This window comes from Pantherophis guttatus, chromosome 7 (assembly GCF_059756535.1).
Source record: "Pantherophis guttatus breed Tessera chromosome 7, ASM5975653v1, whole genome shotgun sequence".
Taxonomy (NCBI): domain Eukaryota; kingdom Metazoa; phylum Chordata; class Lepidosauria; order Squamata; family Colubridae; genus Pantherophis; species Pantherophis guttatus.
The window spans coordinates 9,924,971-9,943,426 of record NC_142069.1 but is presented as its reverse complement, the minus strand read 5'-3'; the positions used below and the strand labels follow the sequence as shown (position 1 = coordinate 9,943,426).

At 41.8% G+C, this 18,456-nt stretch overlaps 1 protein-coding gene across 7 annotated transcripts in view; it reads left to right on the top strand.

The window, feature by feature from the left end:
* The window catches only part of SOX5 (SRY-box transcription factor 5), a 1,038,733-nt gene that overhangs the window by 929,023 nt on the left and 91,254 nt on the right, over positions 1–18,456 (top strand). The window lies entirely within an intron of this gene.

Here is an 18,456-nt window from a genome sequence, read left to right as displayed (position 1 = left end):
AGCAAGGCGACATTGGCTCACCGTCGGAACCCTGAGGAGAGCGGCCCTATGTGAGCGAACAGGACGGTGAGAGGCAGGCAGGAGAAGGTCCTGCAAATATCCCGGACCTAAGTCATGTAGGGCCTTATAGGTGAGGACTAGCACCTTGAAGCGGACCCGGAGAACCACTGTTAACCAGTGCATCTCACGCAGGAGGGGTGTTATATGGGAGTAACAAGGGGCTCCCGTAACAACCCGTGCGGCTGCATTCTGGATCAGCTGGAGTCTCCGGGTGCATCTCAGGGGCAGGCCCATGTAGAGGGAATTGCAGTAATCCAAGCGGGAAGTAACCAGGGCATGAGTGACTCTGCGAAGGTCATCTCGGTCCAGCAACTGGCGCACCAGGCGAATTGATCGGTACCAAAGTGCAGTGGAAAGCAATCCTGTGCAAGCTGGCTGAAATGGTGGCAGTCAAAAGAAATTTCACTCAGTCGTTGTGTTTTTTTATTGTACCGAGCAGGAAACACGAAGGAATTGCTGTGCCAAATGCATTGGAAAAGCGACCTGCCGACTCACTATCTCAGCAAAACAGCGTTTGGAAGAGAGGCGCATAAAAGCTAAAGCTTTCTAGGCAGAAACGCAGGTCATTGTAACCAGAGATCATATTTTTACCCAGGCACCAGGACATCATAGCGAAGAAACAAAAGAGGAGATCGGGGGGGTGGTAATCTAAAAGAGAAAATGTAGCATTTGTTGTTTGTCTGATGGCCAGCTGCAGGCTGTAAAATGGGTGTTGGACGATGAACTGTGCAAAAACAGAATGATTAAGTCATATTTCTAGAGGTGGTGAAACAGCCAACAATTCAGTGCACTTAGGGATTGATGTTCCCGGCCTCCGGTATGACTCAAAGCAAAATTGCAGAATGAGATAGAAAAGTGTCCTACATAAAAAGCAGCAGTTGAAGATGCTCTAAGAGAAAGAAACTGGCCAAGGAACTAGGTGTTTATTACTCCCTCTTAGACTTTGCACCTTTGTTTTGATGCTCTAACATTGTGATATTATTCCAACAAGCAGCAAACTTCCAATTGAATGAGGTTGGACTGGAAACATCTGCCAGGAGTCTAGCTTGCTCATCATAGCTGAGCAGGACTTTGGACCAAAATGGACTTTTTAACAAAACAAAACAAAACATCTGTAGCTATACAATTTGAGATGGACACCCTTGAATGGCGTCGGAGTAGGAATGGATTTCCAGAAGAAAAATTGCTGACTACAGGAACCAGGAGCACTACTCAGGTGACCCCTGAGGGCACAGATAAACCTCCAAGTGGCCTCAACGACCCTTTGAAAGGATGCAAATGACCAGCTGCCTGCAAGGAATATAAATCCTTCCATTCCCCACTATCCTGTCAGAGCTGAAGAAGCTTCTTGGATGAGAAGCGAAATGTCTTCAAGAGAAAAACCAAGAAAGTCCAGTTGCCTCCTGAGAAAAACACCTTTGGGACAACTATGGCCTGGATGACTGAGAATCTCTACAGACTTTTAAAATAAAATAAATCAAAACCTTCAGGGTTTTTTTTGTTTGTTTTCCCTAGGATTTGAGGAAAAAAGAGACTTTTGGCTTAAGAGGAGAGGAGAAATGATAACTAAGAGAGAAGGGACTTAAGTTTATCCCAAAGCTCCTTCATGAAACATTGCCAGAGCTTCTCTTTCAGTTTTAATCCGAAGAAGGAGAAAATATATTCCTTAGTGACTATATACAGTAAGAATGTCCATCTTCTGGGTTATCTTCTCCACTTCCTCCTCCAGATTACAGCACTGAGATTTCCCAGTTGTCTCCCATCCAAGCACCTTCATCCTGCTGGGAACTTGGGAATGGAGGGAGATAATTATGATTAGCAGGGGCTTGCTGGAAAGGGCATGGTCAGAAGGATGTATATCAGAGGTAGGTTCTACTTACCTTTACTACCGGTTCGCAACAGATGCGCAGATTGTACCTTAAGACATCCGGGCGGGTGGGTGAAGCCTCCCACTGCTTTTACTACCGGTTCGCAAGAACCGGACAAAACAGGGAGCAACCCATCACTGATGTATATGAAAAGAATATAAGGTTGTGTGTGAGAGAGACCACATATGTGGATTTGTGTAGGTCTCATCCCTGATTTGGTCATTCTTCCTTTGAATTGGAAATAAACAGGCTGGTCAACTTTATTTATACACTTCTCAGGAATAATTATCTAAGTGTGTAGATTTGGGGTAGGAGGTGGGCAGGGGGGTCTCATTTATCAATGTATCTTCTAAATTCCTGCACCTGTCAATTGAAAGGAATTACTTTGGAGGGAAAAGTAGATCACAGTCAATCCCCCCTCCAGTTAAGAACAGGTGATGTTGGTTTTGCCAAAAATTGGCCGCTTCTGCTTTTTGAATAAACTCTGTCCATAGCAAACCTTTTATTCACTAAATGGCCACAGTGTTGGCTTAATGACTGTGGATTCACTTTTAATATTTTCACTTAATAACCACCACAAAAGGCTCATAAAATTGGGTCAGTCACTTTTCATGAGCATCGTGACTTTACGACCATGATGGGCAGACTCCATTACGGTCCTAAGTCAAGGAGAACCAGTTAGAGCAGGTTGGACTGAAAGTGGCTGGTCCAAAAACCATTCGAGGAGCTTCTGTGGTTGTTGTTGTTGTGGCTCAATTGCTAAGTTGTTCTGACTCTTTGTGACTCCATGGACTGTAGCACATCAGGCCCCTCTGTCTTCCACTGTCTCCCAGAGTTTACCCAACTTCATGTTCATTGTATCAATGATACCCTCTAACCATCTCATCCTCTGGTGTCCCCTTCTCCTTCTGCCTTCCATCTTTCCCAGTGTCAGGGTCTTTTCCAGTGAGTCTTCTTTTCTCATTAGGTGGCCAAAGTATTTGAGCTTCAGATTCAGTATCTCGTCTTCCAAAGAACAGTCAAGGTTGATTTCCTTTAAGATTGTCTGATTGGACTTCCTTGCAGTCCAAAGGACTCTCAAGAGGCTTCTCTAACATCACCAGAGGTGGTATTCAGCCGGTTCGGAACGGTTTGAGCGAACCGGTAGCGACGACTGCATAATGCCGTCCTATTTATCCACGTTTTCGAGGCTGGGAGCATGTGTGGGAGGTGCGCGCATGTGGCAAACTGGTGGTAAGAATATGTGAAACCCACCGCTGAACATCACACTTCGAAAGCAATGTCTGTGGTGGTGAGGGACTCAAATCTGATTCTTCCTGATATCAGTTCAACACTTTAACAATCCCTCCATAGGGTGGGTTGCCCCCATTTCGGACCGGTTCACAAGAACCGGTAGTAAAACCGGCAAGAGGCTCTGCCCACAGCCCCGGATGTCGTCATAGGCGATCTGCACATGCGCGCGCGCGATCCCGTTGTGAACCGGTAGTAAAGGTAAGTAGAACCCACCCCTGCTCCATAGTGTTTCTCCTTCCTTTCCTATATCTTACTAATATTAGTTGATTCTTAGATGTTCTGTGTTTTTTCCCCATCAATCTTTTTGGGACATTTTACCAGTTGCATCAGTTGAAAAAAAGGCAGGAAGAGATATCAGCAGAGAGTCCTAAAGTGCTTATGTCACACTCACTCCATCTCTCCCTCCCTCCCTTTCCCTCTCCCTTTCTTCCTCTCCCTCCCTCCCTCCCTCTCTCTCTCTTCCCCCCTCCTTCTCTCTCCTTTTCTTCTCTCCCTCTCTCTGTCTCCCCTTCTCTCTCCCTCTTTCCCTCTCTGTCTCTCTCTCCCCCCTCTCTCTTTCCCGTTCTCTCTCCCTCTCTCTTCCCCTCTCCCTCTCTCTCCCCCCTCTCTCTTTCCCCTTCTCCCTCCCTCCCTCTCTATCTCTCTCCCTTTCCCCCCTTCTCTCTCTCGCTGTCTCTCCCCCCCTCTCTCATCGTGGAGGAAAATTATCTAATTCCACCATCCGTCATATGAACATCCTTGCTTAATTTAATACAATTATTCCATCAAGGAGGATAATCTCTGCAACATAATTCATTTACACAACATATTTCACAACCGTCTCTACCTCGCCGTTTCTTATTACCGTGGCTGATAATTTCACGACTGCTGATGGGATAAGAGGAAGAGAGCAAAGAAAAGAGGCGAACCGTGCTTGGGGGGGTGTATGCCTCTCTGCTTGCCCAGCGTGCGTTTTCTGTTTGTGCATAGGGGCCAAGACACAATGGATGCCTCTGGAGGCAATGCCGGTAAAGCATTTACGTTGTGCCAGTTGCCGCCGGATGTCCATTACTGAAATATTTATTGGTCCAGCATTTGGGGGATAAGCTAGTGACAGCCGATAAGCCAGGGACAGCCGATATTCTTCAGCAGACAACAATGGCACAATTGTCGCTGGACCCAGATGTGCCAGGCAAGGCAACACTATTGTGCGTTTATGAAGAAATGAAGATCTCTATGAAAGAGGAGAAAATCGGGAATGGGGGAGAGAGGAGGTCTGGAGTTTTATTTCCAAAGTCATTGGGGGATATTATTATCCATTTTTTCCCCACCACTAACACACACCCCGTGGCTTCTCAGATCTCTCCGGCATTGGCGACTGTTTCTCCCCATCAAGGTCATTTAGCAGGCTTCAGGAGGAGATGGAAGGGTTCCCAGAGGTCACGAAAAACTGCTTTGATACACCAGCCACAATTGGTTTTCGGCCGGGCCATTTCAAGCCAGCTCATCCCAAAGGTGCTTTTTCAAGAGACAATTGGGCTTTCTTCATTTTTCCTTGAAGACGTTTTGCTTCTCATCCAAGAAGCAGCTTCGGTTCTTTGAGAAGCCTCTTGAAAAAGCATCTTTGGGACAAGCATGACTTGGACAATTGAGAATCTCCATAAACATTCGGCCTAGCTCCCAGACCAACCTTGCCCATAGGGAGCATCCTCGAATGTGGAGGCGTCAGCATGTTTCACTGTTGATTGGCATTGGAGGCTCTTTTAAGACTGGAGCGTTCTTGGTGGATTCGGAAAAGGAAACCAAAAAAAAAAAAAAAAGGAAGAGTCTTATGCTGGGCAGAGAAATTCTATAATTCTCTAGCCTTCCTTCCCCCGTCTTATCGAAGGACAAAGATATTGCCCCCTTCTCCCCAATAGCATTCCATGGTCCTTTTTTCCTAGCGTTGTGGCCATCAGCTGCCGGCCCCTTCAGCAGCCGAATCAGAGGAGGAGGAGGTGTGGGAGTCAGGCTCAGCATCAAGGCAATCTGAGAGCTCCGAGGGGGAAGAAGGAGTGGAGCTAGCATAGAGAGAGAGATGGAGATCTGTTGACTCTCAGATGGAGAGTCAACAGCTCCCAGGTCTGGAGGTGGCTGATGAGGAAGAGTAGGAAAAGCTGGGTCCAGTGCCTGAAGCGCAGTTGTGCAGATGCACAGAAGAGAGGAGAACAGTGGAAATATATGGGCCGATCCTTGGGAAGGAAGAGCCACTGCTGATAGCGAAGCCCCACCCTAGCTCTGGGAATAAAAGGCAGGGAACGGAGATGAATATATTTGGCAGACAACTATTCATCTTCTGGCCGGATGGACTTGTTAGCCTGCGGTGAGAGAGAAACGAATCTTAAAGGAATCTTTGAGTTAACTTCAGAGGGTTTGTCGTGTTTTGGGAGCTGGGTCAGAACAACTATGGCAGGCCTACTAAACTCTGCAGGGAAGGATTTCTGGATCTGACAAATTGTGGGAGGATTTTCCTTCTTTCTCAGGACTTAAAGGATGTTGCAAGTTACTTTCTGCGTGTTCAGAAAGCCATGATATTCTTAAACTTCGATTCAATCACTTCCTATTGACGTAGCGCAACGTTTTTTGCCTTTGTGGAGCCAAGGTGGGCGTGGCCTCCACGTGACGCATCCGGCCCATGGGCCGCCAGTTTGACAGGCCTGTATTAGGACTGTATTAGGACATAACAGGAAGCCTAGCATTTGACTAATGAAAAATGTTTAATTAACTCTATTTTAGGCTACAGCCTGTTATGTAAATGCAGCCCCTGAAACGTGGACTTGTGGTCAACACATTGGGTACTGATGTATTAATAGAGTAATTTGTATGAACGTGTGAACTGAATAGTAGCATGAATGGAACAGGTCTCCCTAAAATGAGTAAAAATTAGCAGGACTGCAAAGATCAATGATTCTTGGCTTCAGTGCTTTAGAGAAATAATAAAAACACATTTCCCTCACATGGGGAGGTTTCTTCATGTATACTTTGTGAAACAACCAGCTATAATGAGGTGTGTTTGTATTTAGCATTTATAAATTGTCCTTCTGCTGATTCGAGTGCCGTGGGCAAGATACAATGGATTTAAAACTAGGTAATAAAAATCCATTGAACGCTCTCATATTTGTTTGTGTTCAGACACAGGCTCACACGTGAACGTTCAGATTTCTTTTTATAAAAGCCCTCGGCAGATTTATAAAGGAGATTCTGAAAGAAGAGGTAGGTTTTCATTCTCCTTTTTTTCCAACTTAATACAACGGGAGAGGATTAGCTTTGCTTCATATAATGATTTGTTGTTACCGTAGACTGGCAACGATTCAGGAGATGGTTATATAAAATAGCAGTTGAAATCCACTGGGTTATCAATAAAAAAAAAACCACATCATTGCACAGACAGTTAAAAACAAATACGGAGTCTCCACCTGATGTAGGAGAACAACTAAAGCTGGGGTGGGGGGAGTTAAGTGCATCATCAGCTCAGAATTAATATGTTGCCAAAAATGGTCCAAGTCCAACCCCTTTTTAGATTTTTAGATTTTTAGATGTTTTTTTTAAATTTGATTTATATGCCGCCCTTCTCCGGAGACTCAGGGCGGCTTACAATGCATTAAGCAATAGCCTTCATACTTTTGTATATTTTATACAAAGTCAGTTTATTGCTCCCACAAACTGGGTCCTCATTTCACCTACCTTAGAAAGGATGGAAGGCTGAGTCAATCTTGAGCCTTGGAGAGATTCGAACCAGCAGAAATTGCAGGCAGCTGTGTTAATAACAGGGTGCACTAAACCACTGTACTATCAAGGCTCTTATTGAACTTCTATACCGCCCTTCTCCCAAAGGACTCAGAGCGGTGTACAGCCATATTAAAACACATATAAACCACAAAATTTAAGAACAATTTAAAACAAATATATAAAATTTGGCCCACGAAATTAAAAACTAACAAACACCCAATTTAAAAATTCTGATTAGGCCACCCTAGCTTGTTGGAATAAAAGAGTCTTCAGGGCACGGCGAAAGGTACGCAGGTCAGGGATCATACAAACCTCTAGGGGCAGCTCATTCCAGAGGGCTGGTGCCCCCACAGAGAAGGCTCTCCCCCTGGGTGCCGCCAGTCGACATTGTTTGGCCGACGGCACCCTGAGGAGCCCCTCTCTGTGGGAGCGTATTGGCCGGTGGGAGGCTATCGGCGGCAGAAGGCGGTCTCATATTTGAATTCCTTTGACCCTTATGTGGTGCCAATTTAGTATTGAACTTTAGTTGACTAGATTCTTGTTATAGGATTAAACAATACATCTGAACTGCAACTTAACATATACTTCTGATTCTTTCCACGTGACACCTGAATGTGTTTAGAGAAAAACAGAACAAAATACTTTTGGCTAAATGAAAAAAGGTGACTAGGATGTTGATTTTGGAAAGTTTTAAGTGGATTAAGGGGTGGAATTAAGGGTTGACTTGGAAAAGTATATTTCCTGTTAGGTATTTTAAATTTTACAAAGATATGTGAAGATTTTGAAAGTAACTGTAAAAAAATCCACCCTCGGGAAAATATTGTTGGCCAGGGAAGAAAATACAAGATGAAGGGGGACTTTAAAGGTTGACTAGAGGGAACCAGAGAGAATTACATATTAAAATAAGAGCCCTGGTGGCGCAGCAGATTAAAGTACTGTTATTAACATCAGCTGCCTGCAATTACTGCAAGTTCAAATCTCACCAGGCTCAAGGTTGACTCAGCCTTCCATCCTTTCTAAGGTAGGTAAAATGAGGACCCAGATTGTGGGGGCAATAAGCTGACTTTGTATAAATATACAAAAGTATGAAGGCTATTGCTTAACGCATTGTAAGCCACCCTGAGTCTCCAGAGAAGGGCGGCATATAAATCAAACAAAAAACAAAAAACCACAACAATTAAAGGAAAAGAGACCCCTTAATACAATGGAGCAATATTACTTGATTGTGGAAGAATTCAAAGATAGTTGGAAACAGTGCGTTCAGACCAGTGGTGGGTTGCTCCCGGTTTGCCCCGGATCAGGCAAACTGGTAGCGGCGGTGGCAGGAGGCTCCGCCCACCTGCCCGGACGTCTCTGCGCATGCACAGAATCTTCTTCACATGCGCAGAAGTGCTGCATGCCAGCACGAGCACACCCACGAGCGAACCAGTAGCAGCCAAAGTTGAAATCCACTACTGGTTCAGACATTACTCTTAAGACTATCTTCTATTACGTATAAAAATGGATTTTAAAAAGGCTACAGGAGAAGAATAGGTTTTACTGAACAAAACGGACTGAAACTGATTTGTATGGATCTGAAAATGGACTTTAAAAATGTCGGACTACAAGAAAGATATTGGAAAAGGATGCCATACCATATTAACAAATGAAACTGACTGGTGTCTTAATAATTAAAAGGGACACGCAAATAATAAATCAGAAGAATGCCTTGAATAGCTTACTTATCTTAGATTTTCAAAAAAGACATGTTAAACTAGGGGAGGAATTTCTGAGAGGAAACAAAGAGAAAATGATAAGAAATCAATATGTGGGACATTATTTGAAGGGATGGGAGGTCAACCTTTAAAAAAGTAAACAGAAGGAATATAAAGTGGTTTTATCTAACCAAGGTTATAATGTACGTTGTTGTTTCTGGAGTTTTTAAAACTAGGATTGAATGACATGGCTTTAAAGTTTGTTTATACTGTAGATAGCAGATAAGATATGGGAAGAGATTTCTTTTGCTGTATTTTTAGGGAAAGTGATGTCACTGTCTTGAAAGGGAAGGAATACAAAACTGATTTATTTGATTGCAGTTAAAATATTCCTTGTGGACTTTTGTTGATTAGGGCTGCATGATGAGATTTTATCATTTGGCTATTGATAAGAGATGTGATATAGAAAGAAGAGATCTTTTATTGAACTATTAAATAAATTATTGAAGTTGTTCGTATTTGTCTGGAGGGAGGGCAGAGTTGTTTCTTTGTGTACTTTTTTTCCCTTTTTTATTATATATTTTCTTTGGGCTTCTTTTTACTTATATTCTTCCTAGTTTGGTATTGATTTTTATTTTTGTATTTGCAAACTTTCATTAAAAATATTATTTAAAAAGATGGAGAAAGAGGTTACTTTCCCAAAGCATTTGAAATTCCAGTTTTTTATTTAAAAAATCGGACATTTTTCATCACACGTAGGGTTTGGGAATCAGGTTTAAGTCATTCCCAAAGTTTCCCATCCAATCTACACATGTGACAGTCAAGAAATTTAAAATCCAGAGGGTGCCATTCTTAATGCTGTGTTAATATCAACATTTAATTGTTTGCTGGCTTGTTTATTTGATTCCGAATCCTGCACAGTTCCCAAATGACTCCTGGTTTTTGACTTTAAAAAAAAAAATTTTTAGTGAAAATAATTAAAAAGAAAAGAACAACTAGGAGCAAACAAAACTCATGTTACATGAGAAAAAATTCCATCAAGGATTTGGTCTAAATTCCAGGCCTCAGAGCAAAGACATTTTTCAAAGACTTGAGGAACCTCTATAGAAAGGGTATCCTGAAGAACTCGAGATGAGTGATATTCTAAATATCCATCTGTAGGACCCATAGACCAAAAGACCTCCTCACCACCCATCAATACTCAGCTGATGATACTCACCAAAATTAACATTAGACTAACAACAGTGGTGGGATTCAGCCGGTTCAGGCCAGTTCGAGTGAACCGGTAGTTAAATTGCTGGCTGGCCTCGCCCCTCTCCTCCCCGCCCCTTCCAGGAGTTCCCATGTGCCCCATTTTGACTCCCAAGTAAATGCAAAGAGGCCTACTAGGCCGAAAATGGGGTGCGGGGTGTGTGGCACCCCCCCCCCACGTGGCCCAGCATTTGTATCAAGGCAACATTGGGGGAGTGGCGGGGGGGGTAAAAGAAAGAAAATTCACTCTGTTCCAATATTATATTATTATATTATATTATATTATATTATATTATATTATATTATATTATATTATATTATATTATATTATATTATATTATATTATATTATATTATTATATTATATTATATTATATTATATTATATTATATTATATTATATTATATTATATTATATTATATTATATTAATATAAATATAAATATATAATTTATTTCAATTTATACACTGCCCTTCTCCCTGTGGACTCAGGGCGGTGCACAGCCAGAATTAAAAACATGAAATACAAATATTAAAAACAATTAAAATCTATATAAATTTGGCCCAAATATATATATATATATATATATTCTCCAAGGATATTCATATGATGTACATTTGTCTGCACTTAGTTTCCCTCGGCTGCTCCTCAGAAAAGAAATGTGTAGGAATCAACAGGTGATTAAGACCACCTCGCCTATATTATCATAGGCCAATGGAGTTTTACAAAAAAATGTAATTGCACAGGATGAATCATTCCTTTCAGTGCTCAAAACCACTGGAGCTCCATTAAAGGACCATTAAGAGCTCATTGAAGGCAATAGGACTACTCTCATAATCACTCCCAAGGAATTCCGTTTCTGGAATGCCACTTTAGTACTTGCCGGGCCGAAAGAAGAGAAAAAGATTTCCTGTTTCTCCTCCTTTATTATGCTGGCTATTATTATGAAGCCCCAGCTGTGTCTCAGGAAGGTTCTTTAATGTCATATTTAACTTTTAAAAAAAAAAAAAAAAACCTCCTTTTCCGTGAGGGTTATAGCACAGTTGATTCCGTATTAAGGTTAGATTTACGTTGTGACAGTTACCAAAGGCTGAGGGGAATGTGACATTTAACAAGTAGGATAAGACTGATTGGCTCAAAAGCTGACTTGCTAGAAATGATTGACAGAAAGTAGAATAATTGTTTTATTTGAATTCAATGTTTATTTCGGACGTTTAGGAATTGTAGTGTCTCAATCAAAGCTGTTGCAGGAGAAGGAATAACGGTAGAACCTGGGGGTGGCGTTAAAAGAGGGATCAGCCTAAAATCCCTATGTAGTCACACGCGAACGAGGTCCAACTTCCCTTGAATTCCATCTAACTCCAAACATGTGTAACCTTTCATTGAGAAGATTCCTATGCGTAGGCTTTTTAGCAATACAGGTATACCTCGACATACAACCATTCGTTTATGGGCCGTTCAAAGTTACAACGATTTCGAAAAAAGTGACTTATGACCAGTTTTCACACTTATGACCATTGCAGCATCCTCATGGTCAAAGGATCAAAGTTTGGAGGCTTGGCAACCCGCGTGTTTTTACGATGGTTGCATCAGCCTAAAGTTCTCGGATTGTCAATTGCAATTTTCCTAGGGAGCTTCCAACAAGCAAAGTTAATGGGGGAAGCCAGATTTGCTTAATGACCTCATGGTTCACTTAACAACTTTGGAAATTTGCTTAATGACCGTGGCAAAAAAAAGTCCCAATGGCTCGCCAAACAACTGTCTCATTCGGCAATGGAAATTTTGGGCTCACTTGTGATCATAAATTGGGGATTACCTACAAATCAGTTTAATTTGACCTTCGTTTGTGAACCTGGTTTTTTGCATCTGAGAGCAGTATACAAAATCAACTGACTTAAAGCCGTATTTTTGCACTTTTTTTTTTAAATGTATATGCCACCCACCTCATTCTGCAAACTCTGATTCAATCCCCAAAGACATTTGGGAATAATACATGTCTTTAATATGACATACCGCTCCCAATCTATTCCTGATCCATTCCATCAGGAAAGAGTTCCAACATCCTTACCAAATTGTTCCTTCTATTGTATTCTTAGTAGAAGGAAACTCTGTTCTGACCCGGCTCTCAAACACGACAAACCCTCTATAGTTAAACAAATGTTCCCTTTATTAGGAGCGCCAGAAGCCCCGGCAAAAAGTCTCTCTCTCACACACACAGGGAGATGAATAGTTGTCTGCCACGGCTATTCATCTCCGCCCCCTGCCTTTTATCCCCAGAGCTAGGATGGGGCTTTCCTAGCAGCCCCATCCTAGCTCTTCCGTCCCAAGGATCAGCCCACAGATTTCCACTGCTCTCCTCTCCTCTGCCTTCTGTGTATTCGCATGTCAGGCACTGGACCCAGCTGTTCCTCCTCTTCCTCATCAGCCACCTCCAGACCTGGGGGCTGTTGACTCTCCATCTGAGGGCTGATAGATGGCCCAGGCTCCGCCTCTGTCTCTATCTCTGCCAGCTCCATTCCCTCTTCCGCCTCTGAGCTCTTAGATTTTCTTGATGCTGGCCCTGACTCCCATGCCTCCTCCTCATTTTGATTCGGCTTCCAGAGAGACCAGCGGCCGACAGATAAACCCTCATCAGAGTCTCTGTGGACACCATTGTGATTGGCAAACGCTGAGCAAATAAATAATGAAAACAACATATTTTAATATAAACATGTGTATTAATACTAGAATCATATAGATCGGATGAAAGCAAAAAATACAAATAGAGTTATTTTGTATGTTTAAATAATATCGTGATTGGCATTAGAATAGTATATTGAAACAATGAAGGATAGTATTTTAATATAAATAGATTCGAAGAGTGAAATATGGGAAATATGAATAAGAACTAAGTATTAAAAATGGGAAAATTAGAGATTGGTATTATTGAGTATGTTTAAATAATATTATTATTTGCAGTGGAATAATAAAGTCAAATAATGAGCAATAAAACGATGAAAGAACATATTTTAATATAAATAGGTGTATTAATAGTTGAATCATATAGATTGGATGAATGTAAAGAATATGAATAGAATTAATTTATATGTTTAAATAATATTGTGATTGGTATTAGAATTGCATATTTAAATATTGAACAATGAAATAAGGATAGTATTGTAATACAAAGGGAATGTCTTTTTATATAATGGTGACATGAATACAAGTTAGAGTAAAGACAGAAATAAGAGAAAGGGGGAATATTAGTATACACATTTTTATAAACTAATTTTAAAAATGAGTGCGACGATAAGAGGGAGGTTTAGAAACTGAACGGCGGTAGTATTATGTATGTTTAAACAATATGAAATAATGAAAGATTATAATTTGATATAAATGTTTATTACTACTAGAAATATATAAGCTGGATGAATGTGATAACTATGATTAATAATATTATTTTATTTGTACTGAAATGTATGGCACACTGGTCACACATTGATATGCATATGTAATCTAAAACAAAAAACTTGATAATTAAAAAAAAATGGACACCTAGATTGGTCAGGCCAAAATTTTTAACCTTTTGCCTGGAAGCCCCCATCTGTTGGCAGCTGGAGGCCTGTTGGGTCAGAAGTACAGGTAGTCCTTGATTTACAAGCACAATTGAGCCCGGAATTGATGTTGCTAAGCAAGACAGTTATTCAGATATTCGGTCATAAATTACTTTTTTTTCAGTGCCCTTGTAACTTCGAACGGTCACTAAATGGAGTGTTGTAAGTCAAGGAGTACCTGAAGTTAAGGAAAGTAGGAAGTATGGAAAGTAGAATATGTATATGTACCCTTTGGAGAAATTGGCCTCAAATATTAAGAGAAACTCAGTTTACAAAGCTAGATTTAGGGATATTGAGTTGTCTTTTATTTCATTCTGTTTCTTTCATCCATCAAGTGGCCTTTCTTGATCTCAGGTATTATTATGGGAACTTCTCTTTTGATGAATGGTTCATGAACAGCCCCTTGTGCATTTTACACAAAGGCCAAAGATGTCAAAAGCTCAACCTTTCTCACATTTTTCTCTAATTGTGAATGATTGATATTGTTGCTTATTTCATAACTGATAATTCTCCTTGGATTTTTTTTTTTTTTTTTGGGTGGGGGATGTAAAGACATTTGGAAATTTAAAAAAAAAAGACTTCACATTCCTCACAATGTACTACTTATGCCAGTGTGACTAGATGATTCTCTGTGATACCAATAAAGGAGAATATTTGTCCTTGGTGCTCTCTGCAGAGGTGGGCTTCAAAAATTTTAGCAAGGGGTTCTCTGCCTGGTTGCTGGGTGGGCGTGGCCATGGTGGGCATGGCCTAGTCGGCCTCCTACACCATGGGGGGCGGGGTTTGCTTTCCTTGAGCCTCCGGGAGGGCGAAAACGGCCTCCCCAGGCTCCGGAGGCCAGAAATGGGCCCATTTCTGGCCTTCCCGGACTTCCGGTAGACCCATTTTTCACCCACCCCGAACCTCCATGCGCGCCCTGCATTTATCTGCATCCAAAACAGACTGCAGGGGGACTCCTGGGAGGGGAGGTGTGGGCGGGGCCAGCTAGGAGTGGGATTTGGGGGTTCTTCAAACGCCACAGAATCTTAGCTAGAGGTTCTCCCGAACCCCTGTGAACCCCCAGCAGCCCACCCCTGGTTCTCTGGGCGTGGTTGTTTTCTTGAAGACGTTTCATTACCCAACCAGGTAACATCATCAGTGCTAGTGATGATTGCCTTTGAGTCAGTGTTTTCTCATGGTTGCTGAGACAGTACTAAACCGGTTCATCAGGTCTCTGCTCAGATTTTATTTTTTTTATTCATTTTATTTTTTTATAACCCTGCCCCGCCCCTCCCACCCCGCCCCTCCCAGGAGTCTCCACGCGGCTCCTTCATCATTCCAGGTAAGTGCAGGGGCTGCGCAGAGGGTCTGAGAGGGCAAAAAACGTGCCTCCCGGAAGTCCAGAAACAGGCCTGTTTCGTGCCTCCAAAGGGCCTCCAGACCCCAGGGGAAGCAGTTTTCGCCCTCCCAGAGGCTCGAGAAAAGCCTCCAGAGCCTGGGGAGGGTGAAAAATGCTCCCCCTGCCGTGGTGCAGGCGGCCGACTATGCCACGCCCACCATGGCCACACCCACCCAGCAATGGGGCAGCGAACCCGTTGCTAAAGGATCTAAAGCCCGCTCCTGCGTTCCTCCTCTATCGCATCATCAGATTGATGGTACCTTCAGCCCTGCAGGAGGGAAATTAAAATTTTGGCCATGAAGTTGAGAATGAATTTTCAGCACTCATATCCAGGGAATGCCCTTAAAACCAAACTCTGATGAAGCACAAAAGACTAACATGAAAGTCTTTCAAAATGATGGCTTTCTTTTGTAGTATTAGTATTAGTATTTAGTATTTATTAAATTTTTATACCGCCCCCTCTCCCGAAGGACTCGGGGCGGTGAACAGCCAGAATTAAAAACACACAATACAAATATTAAAATACATTAAAACAAAATTAAATTATCTTTGGCTTCTCCAATTTAAAACCCCTTACCCATAAAATTCACCCAATTAAAAATTTTTTAACCCAGCCCGGCTTGCTGAAATAAAAAAGTCTTCAGGGCCCGGTGGAAGGTCCGGAGGTCCGGGATTAGTCGTATCCCTGGGGGTAGCTCATTCCAGATGGCGGGTGCCCCCACAGAGAAGGCTCTTCCCCGGGGGGTCGCCAGCCGACTTTTGTACCGGTAAGGCGGGGGGGGGGGAGAAAGTGGCATCTACCTAATTATTATAAACCCCCTCCTAACAAAGCAACACTAATGTTTTTTGCAGTAATTGTGTCCCCTTCCCTCCCTATAGTTTGCGATGTTCCTTCTTCACAGATGAGATCATTAGCTTTTGATATATGCAACAGAGCAAGCTGCAGAACACAGAAATTCAGCGAATGTAGGCAACACCAACTTTAATGTGCGTTGAGCATCTTCTCACCCTAATAATCAAGATTGGTGCTGGCTTATATTATGCTCATTTATTTTGACAAGCACACAGGCATGCTTGGCTCTGAGGTTATATCGCCCCAAATAAATAAACAAAAGCTGGGACCTTGTAAAAGCATAGTGGAGACACTGCTTTATTTATGCGTTTATTGGTTAGTCTTCCAAACCGCCACAATCAAAAAAAGACTCTCATAATTAATTGTGAACTCTTTCCCTCTATAGCAAAGAGGGGTTAAGAGCAACAGTTGACGATGCTTCCAAAGTGGTAACAATTCATCTTCCCAAACCCTTTTCATAGAAACGTAGAAAACTGACGGCAAAAAAAAAAAGAAAAAGAAAAGAAAAGACCTTGGGATCCCTCAAGTCCGTCCTTTGAGTTTCTTTGGGTTTTTTGTTTTTTTGTTTTTTTTTTAATTTATTGATTGATTGTTTTTTAATTGTTATTTTTATATTTTATTTATTTTTCTCTCTTTTTCCTCTCAGAATAGAATAGAATAGAATTCTTTATTGGCCAAGTGTGATTGGACACACAAGGAATTTGTCTTGGTGCATAGAATGGAATGGAATGGAATAGAATAGAATTTTTTATTGGCCAAGTATGATTGGACACACAAGGAATTTGTCTTGGTGCATAGAATGGAATGGAATGGAATAGAATAGAATTTTTTATTGGCCAAGTGTGATTGGACACACAAGGAATTTGTCTTGGTGCATAGAATGGAATGGAATGGAATAGAATAGAATTTTTTATTGGCCAAGTATGATTGGACACACAAGGAATTTGTCTTGGTGCATAGAATAGAATAGAATGGAATGGAATGGAATGGAATAGAATAGAATTTTTTATTGGCCAAGTGTGATTGGACACACAATCTGCATTAAGCTCTCAGTGTACATAAAAGAAAAGATACATTTGTCAAGAATCATAAGGTACAACACTTAATGATACCCTGTTTCCCCCAAAATAAGACATCCCTGATAATAAGCCCAATTGGGCTTTTGAGCACATGGCAATAAGGCCAAGTGCTTATTTCAGGGTTCAAAAAAATACAAGACAGGGTCTTATTTTCGGGTAAACACTGTAGGCATAGGGTACAAATAAGCAATCAAATCATACTAGGAAACAATATAAATCATAAGAATACAGCAACAAGCTACAGTCATACAGTCATAAGCGGAAGAAGATGGGTGGTGGGAACGATGAGAAGATTGATAATAGTGCAGACTTAGTAAATAGTTTGACAGTGTTGAGGGAATTATTTGTTTAGCAGAGTGATGGCGTTTGGGAAAAACTGTCCTTGTGTCTAGATGTTCTGGTGTGCAGTGCTCTATAGCGTCGTTTTGAGGATAGGAGATGAAACAGTTTATGTCCAGGATGTGAGGGGTCTATAAATATTTTCACAGCCCTCTGTGAAATGCAGCTATTTACACATACCATTGTCCGGCTCCATTTGTTGTTGTTGTTGTTGTTGTCTAATCAGAAATTCCTCCCTGCACCTGAAATGCAGCGGCTTTACATCTTTAAACAATTCTGAGTCTTTTGCTTCCCTTCCCGTTGCCCCGGCTTTGAAGTTGGGATTGAGTTCAGTTCAAGACAGGAGCCAAAAGCAATAGCAGAATTTGAATTCACGTGGGAGGCAGGTGGTAAATAGAGGTGACAAATAAAACATTTTTGCCGGAAGCCAGCATTTTCATCTAAATTCCGGCAAAAAAAATGCCCCATGGCAAATAATTAGTTCGCTTCACGATCACACGTTGACTTAACAACTTGCAGTGTTTGTTTCAAATGCAGCATTGGCCATACACTAAATCAGGGGTCTCCAACCTTGCCAACTTTAAGCCTGGCGGACTTCAACTCCCAGAATTACCCAGCCAGCAAAGCTCCCAATTCTTCCAATTCTGAGAGTTAAAAGTTCACCAAGGCTTAAATTTGCCAAGGTTGGAGACCCCTGCACTAAATATATAAATAAACCGCAGTGTTCATGTAATAACCGCTGCAAGATAGGTTTTAAAATTTGGTCTGCTTTCATTGTGACCCATTTACAGCTATCACGACTTACGACCATAAATGCAGGGTTCAGTTATGGTTGTAACTTGAGGACTACATTTAGGTGTGGATATGGGGCGGCATGGTGCCTGTGGCACTGGGCTTCTCGGCTGGAAAGCCAGTAGCCAAGGTTCAAGACCTGAGCTCCATACGACTGGGTGAGCTCCCATCCTCGTCCCAGCAGCTGCCAACCTAGCAGTTTGAAAGCATGCAAGTGCGAGTAGATAAATAGGTACCACTTCGGTGGGAAAGTAACAGAGTAGTATGACCTCAGAAATGTCTTCTAACAATGCTGGCTCAATGGCCTTGAAACAGAGATGAGCACCACTCCTATAGGCATCAACAACTAGTAGAATAAAATCTGCAGAGACTCCTTTATCTTATTTTTATAAACACACACAGGGACATATTCATCAGTTAGGTGTAGGAAGGAATGATGCAAGGTGCAGAAGTTTTCACAGCCTAGAGAGCAAACACATGCAGAAGATTAATCATTTTAAAGACAATTCT